Source organism: Netta rufina (assembly GCF_964035555.1).
Source record: "Netta rufina genome assembly, chromosome: 9".
NCBI classification, from domain to species: domain Eukaryota; kingdom Metazoa; phylum Chordata; class Aves; order Anseriformes; family Anatidae; genus Netta; species Netta rufina.
The window spans coordinates 8728758-8736897 of NC_140132.1; the positions used below are offsets into that span (position 1 = coordinate 8728758).

At 54.7% G+C, this 8140-nt stretch overlaps 1 protein-coding gene across 2 annotated transcripts in view; it reads right to left on the reverse strand.

Moving 5' to 3' along the window:
* The window catches only part of ST6GAL1 (ST6 beta-galactoside alpha-2,6-sialyltransferase 1), a 40930-nt gene extending 37041 nt beyond the window's left edge, over positions 1-3889 (reverse strand). For both annotated transcript variants that reach the window (XM_084291841.1, XM_084291840.1), the window contains exon 1: positions 3813-3889. The gene's annotated coding sequence lies outside the window, so the exon portion shown is untranslated. The remainder of the gene's footprint in view (positions 1-3812) is intronic.
* Positions 3890-8140: the final 4251 nt, after the last annotated feature.

Below are 8140 nucleotides of genomic sequence, written 5' to 3' on the forward strand. Positions count from 1 at the left end.
GGTATCTTGTGAGGAACAGATCATGAGCAAATATTTAAGATCATCTGACATCTTTCTGGCAGAGCTGCAACTCTCAAGTCTCTGAAGACACCCAACACAAGGCAGAAACTCAGCAGGCAGCTTCCAGAGGCTGCCAAGGGACCAACAAACCCAAGTGAAGCAAACGCACCACTCGGGACCTGCGGAGACAAAAACCTAGCAGACAGCACGCAGCGGGGACAGCACACAGCCACAGCGGGGACAGACTTCACAGAGATGCTGTCACTCTGCCCTGTTTCTTCCCCAAATGAGCTCCTAGGAGCTCTCAGGACCAGCTTAGATTGAATACCCCAGACCTGCAGATGAAAACACCGGCATATACACACCCCACTTCAAAGGTCCTTCACCAGAGCTGGCACCCACGACCACACCAAAAGGCAGATGTGTGGGCTGCTAGCACGTGGTGGGAAGCACACACGCCCCTCTCCCCGCTTCCAGCTGTCCTGCAAACCACGGGCTCTGTCTTGCAGAGCTGAAATCATGACAGATACGAACAGGCTTAAGTGCCGCCTTAAAGCACTAACCAGCGCAGCACCATTGCTCAACGTGGTGTTTAACAAACACAAACAGATGTGCCCACACAACCAGAGATGTCCACAACAGGGTACACAAAAAAAAAAAAAAAGAAAGAATAAAAAGTTTACACCAGTGTTTTCCCTTACCCAGGGAGGGAGCCAACACTGCCAGACCCCACACTGCTCGGAGCCGGGAACAGCCCTGCTCTGTTGCAAAGCTGAACACTGACCCCAAAGACTCTCTTTGCTCTGCGTGCCATCAGCTACAGCGTGTCATCCTGCTCCTCACCTTCCCAAGCTGCAGCAGAAAGCAAGCTCACATCAGCTTTGTCTGTTTTCACTGCCACCACCTCAGTGAGAACTGCACCGGTGTCCTTCGGCTGATGGACAAGCCAGCAGGGAGCAGACTGAGCTCCCCGTGGAGCTGCTGCTTCACAGACCCCCCTCCAGCCCCTCCTCGTACCTGCTCACCTCCTTACTGCCCGCATCACGGCAGCGATGAGATGTGCACGGGCACAGCGAGCCTCCGGGGTGGTTTCAGGAAGGACGCTTTGGGTTCACATGTCACTAGGGGTTGAACTGCCACGTGTGTTTTAAAAAAGGCAACAAGCCTGGATTTTATCTATAAGCAGATACCTGAAGTACGGAAGTTTTCCCAAGTTTTTTAATTACACAAGTAATTAAATCATCTGATAACAAGGAGTTTTGCTGGCCAGGTATCTAGGAGCTCTTTACAGTGAAAACACCTCCTTTCATATTCAAGTTTTTTAATCAGCACAGTTACAACTGAAAGAGCTTTCAGAGGAACTACCATGGCTCGCACGTCACAGACAAGTTCCCAGCCAAGCAGCACCAGCTTCAAGCACGGCTGAAGCTATAAGGGATTTCAGCAGACCTGCTCGTAACCTCGGTGAAAACGTTCCCAGCACACACAGACATCTCACAGCTCGGCAGCACGCGGGCCACCTCACGTTCAGAGATGGAGCCCGGCCTCCCTGAAGCAGCTATGCCAAAAGCTGTATGTAGGTCAGCAACCTAAGAAGGGCTGTGGTTGGGATGAAGTATCAGACTGATTCATAATGCTCTTTGATTGCTAAATCCTTTACAGAATTGGGTTTTACATTACTCCAGCAAAGACAAGGGCTACAGTAAAGGCCAGTATGTTTCATAAAACATCATCAAAATAATACTGTCAGATCTTTTATTGCCATCTTTATAAATGCTGAGTTGAGAACAGGAAAATGACGTTTTGCCCTAGGGCTGCAAGGGCTGCTTTGACCTTCCCATGAACATGACAGAGGACTGCGGCCCTACTGCACCATTCCTGCCCCTCCAAAAGCTGCCGGTGCAATGGCTCAAGTGGGTCAGGAGAAGCAGAGGGAGGTGACAGACCTTGAGTTCAAACATCGTCCTCAGTGCCAGCCGGCTGGGCCAGCCTCAGAGCCCCAGGTAGGACAACCCGAGGTGGATTTTGGCTAGCACCAATTACCATCCTCCACTCCCTCCAGCCTGGAGCAGCGTGGAAACCAGGAGAGACTTGTGCTTCACTACCAGCTGCGTGCTCGCTGCCTGCAAGGGCGCTGTCACCTGTGCACTGCCTTTGGCAAAGCTCTGCCCTTCAGCAGGCCACCTATCCTTTCGCACAGACAGGGAAATAAGCCTCTGAGCACGCAGTAATCCCGTTTCTGCAATCAAGTTCCTCTTGAACCACAGCCACAAGATCAGACTTAAAGATATGAAACATCACTGGCTGCATCCACTTTGCCATTAATTAAAGTACCCTCGGCCATCTCATTGTGGGACTTTTAATTTCCTCCCATGCATTTCCAGCTCCTGCAAGATGGAACTCTGTCAGCAACCGTTACAAATTACGATTCAAGTACTTGCTTGCTTTATCACAGAAAATTAGGTCTTGGCCAATGACGATGCACCTCCACGTCCACAGCTTGGTTTCAACCAAGTATCAGCTACTTCCAAACAACCAGCAGTTAGCCGAGCAAGCAGCCCTGTTATCAAAGCCTTGCAAACACATGCTTGCTTGCACAGGATAAGGTGGAGGAGACACTCATGTATTCCTCTCGCTTTCTGAATCATGACACATAACCTTATGCTTGCTGTCAGCAAGGCAGGCATGCTGCTGGTCCCAGCTGGTGGTTCACTGCCCAGCTCTCTGAGGCAGGCTTTTCAGCCTAGCCACTGCTTTTGCAGAGAGGTGCAGGCACAGCACAGCACAGCACAGCTCGCCCGCAGAGCCTGAACCGCTGCCACTGCTTACCACAAACAAGGCCATGGCACAGCACTTTGCCCACCTAGAGGAAGCATCCACAAAATGACTGAAAAGGAGCGAGAGCACAGTGTGGGGCAGCTGCAGGCCGTGGTGCCATCCTGTCCCTGGCACCCAGGCCCCCTGGCTCTCCCGAGCACACGCAGCTCTGCTCACTGCTCCCCGCACCACGGCCACCTCTGGCAGCAGCAAACAGCCCCAGGAGCCGAGCCAGGCGGTGACACACGCTCCATCCTGCTGGACCCTGTGCCCGCGGTGCCTCCAACGTGGCGGAGAGGAGCCGCGCTGCCCGCAGGAGGGGAGCGCCGGGTCCCCACGAGCTCCTGCAGCCCTTGCAGAAATGAAGGGGGAAAGTTGGCCTCATGCAGCACTCCTGGCCCGAGTCCCAGGGGCCTTCTGGGGAAGGTTTTTGCCAGGAATACTCTTCTTCCTAGGGCACGTCCAGCATTGCTCACCTCTACACAAGCCCCACCATTACCCCGAGCTTTGCTGAAACCTTCGCCGATGCCGTGACCCGGGCAGGAGGGCTGCACACTCCAAACCTGCCCTTCCCCGGGCAGCAGGTGAGGAGGCTGGCTCTGTGAGATACAGATACACGCTGCTACAGCCAGCAGCTCCTGCAGCAAACCCCAGGGCTGCACCCTTCACACCAGCACCCCGGGCGGCCGCTGTCCTCCCCTGTGCGGAGACCGGGAGCGCATCGCGGTGCTCCCCTGCCTTCAGGCAGCACAGCTCGGCAGCGGTAACCCGCCGACAGCCCTGCAGGGGGGTTTGGCTCCCGCTAGGCCAGCGAGAGCCCGAGGCAGCGCCCCGCCAGCCGCGCTCCCTGCTGCCAGCGGGACCCGCACAGCCCGCGCCCCGCCGCCCTCCCGGCACCATCCCCGCGGGGCTCGCTGCCCGCACACCGCCAGGGCAGCAGCCCCCAGCCCCTCTCCTGCCACGCTGCGAAGCCCCCAGCCCCCGGCCGTACTCACGGGCTGCGCCCCGCCGCCGGGGGACACCGCGGGGGCTCCTCCGCCGGCCTCCGGGCGCTCCGGCAGCACCGCCGCGGGGGCGGCACTCCTCGGCGGCACCCGGGGAAGGGGGCGGCCGGCCCGGGCCGAGCCGAGCCGAGCCGAGCCCCTCCTTCCTCTCCTCTCCTCTCCTCCCCTTCTCCCTTCCCACCTGCGCCGCCGCCGCCCGCCTTTGTTGCCGCCGCGGCCGGGGCCGGGCGGTGCTGCCGGGACCCCCGGGGCCCCCCCGCTCCGTGCCCGTCCCGCTCCGGGGATGCTCCGCAGGCTCCGTGGCCCTCCTGGGGCCGCACGGGGATGCAGGCAGGGCCCCGGCTGCATGGCCCCACCGCCCCACAACGCTCCTCTTTGGGGCACAAGCCCCGGAGCTTTGGGGTGTTATATATGGAGTGGTAATGCCTGTCGAGAGAATGGTTGATATTAATAAAGAAGGGGGAGATTTGGGAGTGTGGCCATGGGGGTTGGAAAGCCCCGTGGTTGAGATAACATTAGACTCTTAAGGATGAGGCCATCAGGAGTATAAAAGAGTTTAGAGGGAACAAAGAAGGGTGACTCAGGAGACTCCATGCAGTCTCCGGTTTCTTGTTCCCCAGCCGTTAAGGCGTGGATGTTTCTGGGTGTTTGCTGTTGTTGTTCCATTCAAAGTTGTTTGCCCAATGAAAAGTTGTTTTGAAAAGAACTGCTGTGGGGAGAAGGGTGTAAGAGGGGAGCCTGCCCTCAGGAAGAAGATAAAAAAAAAATAAGGAAGGCAACACGATAAAGTTATGTTATCAATAAAGAAGCAGGAAAAAGGAGTGAAGAGGAACAGGCTGGCAGAACGGAGACCAGGACGGGAAGAGGCACATTGATCGCCTCATGAAGATCGGTTCGGCCAAACTCAGCAAACGGCTCAGAGAAGCTCGTACTGAAAGTCGCTGGAAATGGGCACACCGGAGCTGGAGAGAAGCTCAAGCTGAGACAAGCGGAGCCTCACACACAGCTGGCCATCGCTGGTAAGCAGTTGCGCATTATGGGGAATCATACGTCCTTAGAAACAAAGACTGTCCTGGTAACCTTACAGCTCATTCTCCTCATTAACAGTCGGACAGTTTATGAGCCTGAAATATGGGACCAAATTGAGGTCAAGGTGTGGGACTCTGCAACTAAAAACGACAAGGTTGCAGTGAGATTGCTCGGTACCTGGCGAGCAGTCTCTGAGGCCTTAAAGAGCCATGTGGGACCACAGTCAGACATGTGTGGCTTGCCAGACAGTGAGGGAGCTGCGGGCTCCTTTACTGATCCGACTGCTACGCCATCAGCCCCTCTGCTGCTACAGCCATCACAGGCTTTTGCTGTTCCGCCTCCTGCTGACCTGGACGTGCCTTTTGACCCAGGCCCTATTGGCCTTGAAAAGGAGATGAATATGCTTTTCTTCTATGCGGGAAGAACGGGATACATAAGGCCCGAAGACCAAGTTGCTTAACAACTTAAAGCGAGACATATTGTTCAAAAGGAATGGAAAATGGAGACTGTTAAGTCATGGAATTTAGAGGATTGTTTGTTACCTTTTCTAATTGTTTAGTATGTAAAGCAATGTTCTGTATATTTAGAATGTTTGATGTTCGTGTGTGCGTGTTGGTGGAGCGTAGACTCCCCACACACCCAGCGCTGTTTACTTGCCTTTTATACCTTTTATAAGTATAAATACATGTATTACTAGATTCAGATTGAGTTGAGACTTCATTTATAACAGGTATCACAGGACAGAGGCGCTTTGCTGCATGGGCAAAATGGTTTCGGACACTTCCCAGCACTTACAAGGTGGTTAAACCTACATGCTGAAGCTAAGCTGAGTTTGTGAGGCTCCTTTGAGCAGGATCACAAGCAAGAAAGGCAGCTGGCCAGCCCACACTTACCACTAATCACGTTTGTTTATGCGGATGGTTGCTCTGAAAGGTCTTGGCCTGGGGGTAAGATCCTTCACTGAGCATCTCGCTGGTCCTTTTGCAGTCAGACCACGCAGGAACATAGCCACCGTCCCCCAGCAGCAGCCAGATGGAAGCCCCCTGCCCTCCCCTGGAGGCCCAGGTGGGTAACGCACCTGCTTGCCCCCACGTCTCCCACTGTGCAGTCCCCTCTCACGGCTCCTCAGCTGCACCTCGGATCCCCCCACAGCTTGCAGGAGGGAGCATAACTGCTCAAATCCCCCAGCTGGTACAGCAAGCACCTCTCCTCCTCGTGGCACCACTCATCCCTCCCCTCTTGCTGCACTGAGGCTTCAAACCCTGATGCTGCCAGCGAAGGGACCACCCATCGAGGAGGGAAACCTTCCCTGGCTTTGGAAGCAGTTACAAAACATGAAGATAAACGAAAGCAATCCTTCCCGTGGCCCTGCGGAATGAACCTCACCCACCTGCCTTGCCATGCCCTGGGGCAGGCAGCAGGGACCACAGGGGGAGCAAGGGAGAGCAGCCAAATTCCAGAGGGACACACTGAGCATGCTGCCTCATCTCACTCTTGACTCCTGCCTTCTGGCCGTGCTTCTTTCCAGGGAGCAACGCTGTCTCCAGCTTCTTTGTCTGAGATGCTTTTCCCCACGCTGCAGAAGAACAAGCAGTTGCAGGGTGACCTTTGCAGTCACAGGCTCTCCTCTTTTTCTGCCGCTCTAAAAGGCCGTGCAGCCTGAAAGACGAACATCACAAAAAGAAGGCTTTTGTCCCAGCACGTGTCCCAGCCAGTTCAGAGGCTCTCATCCCACTGCCAGCACCAGTAGCTGCTGCAGCACACAAAGAAGCACGTCCTGGCGTTACGGATCCTCCTCCAGGCTCAGCTGCCAGGCCGCTGGGTGGCTGCACGGAAAGGAACAGGCCTCAGGGTGGTGGCTGGCACAGCTTTGCCCCCTGGCTACGTGCACACACCAAGGTACAGCTGTCTGGTCAGAGGAGGAAGGGCACAGCGTAGCAGTTCTTGCTAGAAACACTGCAGACAAGCAGTCAGCTCTCCAGTGAGGAGCATTTGTGATCTGTGCCTGCTAACGTTAGAAGTTTGGGAAGAACAGGACTCCTTTATTGAGAGGCATGTAAGGGTGGCTTTGAGTGGTTTTTATGTGAAAAAAATAAATATATTCAGTCCTATCTTCAGTTTCTTAGCTCTTTGATTAAAGCTTTAATAGCTTCATGACAAAAAGTTGCCCCTATCTCTGTTGCTCAGCCTGGCTTTCCTTGAAGCACACAGGAACCTGCACGAATGGCCTTACTCTGAGCTACAGCAAAAAACTTCTCCTGAAGCGTCTGATGTCAGTACAGAAACAGCTGGAAACAATTGGAATGAGAGTTCAGAAGGTCCCCCAAATCCACACTGTCCATCCTCCTTGCCCCAAAGCATGGTTCTTGACAAAGGTTTGTCTAACCTGGTCTTAAAAACATCCACTGATGGAGATGTCGCAAGCTGTATCTCTGCCAGGGTTTAATTATCCTGCAGTTGGAAGCTTTCTCTCACCGTCTTTTCAAAATCTCTGCTGTTGTAATTTTTCCCCTGTCCCCAGTGGGCACAGAGAACAGTTTATTGACGTACTCTGCGGTAGGCTGTTATATATTTAGAGGTTAACTCATCTCCCTTGTCTTGTTCTGGGTAGAACAACGCCAGTTCGTTCAGCCTGTCCCCACGGGTCATGTTGCCGAACTCTGCCGTCCTTCTTGCTGCTTACCTCCAGTTCCTCCCCAGCCAGAGGTTAAATTTTTATTGCCCCAGCCTGGCCGCAGATGGCTGTTCTGAAGCCCAGCCTGCCCTGAGCAGAGTGCAGGGGTTGCACAGCACCACACGGGCACGCTTCTGCCCATAGTCTCCAACTCACGAGCTGCCTTCATGGGAGGCTGCTGTCACCGACTCGTGGTGTCACCCTGGCACTCACTGTGCTGGCCACGGCTCTTTCCATCACCCTGGTGTCAGAAGCTGGGCAGCCTGCCCTGGGCAGCAGGAGCAGCCTGCGCCCCCTGACAATGCAGTGTGGTGCCAGCCTCCTCCCTGCTGGGCGCTCCTGCTCCTCTTGGCATCCGGGATTCTTGCATGGGCACGATGCCTCCTGCTTCCTGCATTCCCACGGGTGCACTCTCCAAGCAAAAGGGAAGTAAAAGAAAAACAGGCCATGGTGTTTTCTCCTTTGGCCAGCTCCAGACAGTCTCTTGGGACTGGGGCGAGGCTACCAGAGCTTGTGATTCATTGTGCCCATGGTGTATTTATCTCTTCTCAGTGTTGTGCTGTTGGCATTCAACAAAAATATGACACATTTAACTGGGAGAGAAATGGCAGACCCC